This window comes from Belonocnema kinseyi, chromosome 3 (genome assembly GCF_010883055.1).
Source record: "Belonocnema kinseyi isolate 2016_QV_RU_SX_M_011 chromosome 3, B_treatae_v1, whole genome shotgun sequence".
Classification (NCBI taxonomy): domain Eukaryota; kingdom Metazoa; phylum Arthropoda; class Insecta; order Hymenoptera; family Cynipidae; genus Belonocnema; species Belonocnema kinseyi.
Window position 1 is genome coordinate 44,990,397 of NC_046659.1, and position 1,000 is coordinate 44,991,396.

Sequence of the window (1,000 nt, forward strand, 5' to 3'; positions counted from 1 at the left end):
TTAAAATGGTCAGGAATCACGAAAAAGTGGGCAAAGGAGCGTTTCTGTACAAAGCAGCGGAGGAGGCTGCTGAAGCACTCGGACTTGACTTCAGTATTAGGGTTGAGTAAAATGCATCAAATCTTATCTATCTCGAGTGCACACTCCTGAAAGCCCGGATTAAGAAAGCACAAGAGAAAAACTTTCGTGAACAGCTCCTCGATAAGGGGATGTACGGTATCTCCCACAGAAATGTGAAGGATCAGTCAATGTCTTCAGAGCTAACGTTGGCTTTCCTTAAATCGCCCAGATTGAAGTCTGGTACGGAGGGTTTCATTTTTGCATGCCAAGACGTTGTCATTTCTACCTTAACATACCGTCGCCACATTTTGAGCCAAGACATTCCCGATGACAGCTGCAGGGCGTGCCATGCACACCCCGAGCATTTAGCTCACATACTATCTAGTTGTCCAACTCACGCGGGAACGACCTACATTCAAAGGCACAATGCGGCACTAAGAGTGCTTTATTACCATCTCTGTCACTCCTACGGCATTAACCTTAATATAGCTCCTCTAAATGCTCCTTGGGAAATTGAGTCAATTGTCGAGAATGGGAAGTGCCGCATATACTGGAACTTTATATTGTCGACAATTGTTTCTTTTGCTCACTGGAGGCCTGACATGGTTCTTCTTGACTTCGAGAAGCGAACCATGTTTGTTATCGAATTTTCGGCACCAGCTCACAAAACATCATAACCAAGGAGAATGAAAAGAAAGAGAGGTATCGAGACATTATAAGAGAGTTGCAACGATTGTACCCGGAATATTCTGTTAAATTGATCGTCCTTATCATCAGCGCTCTTGGAGGTGCCAAGCTTTCACTTGCTAATGACCTAAAAAGCATCCCTGCGTGTCAGCAATATGCTAGAACACTTGCGGGAAAAATGCAGAAGGCAGTTGTCCTTGGGTCGCTCCGTGTTCTTAGGGTGCACGAGGCTTTTGCTGGATCGTCGTATTGA

At 45.1% G+C, this 1,000-nt stretch overlaps 1 pseudogene; it reads left to right on the plus strand.

Annotated features, from left to right (window-relative positions):
• The first annotated feature begins 746 nt into the window (after positions 1–746).
• The window catches only part of LOC117169802, a 5,844-nt pseudogene continuing 5,590 nt past the window's right edge, over positions 747–1,000 (plus strand).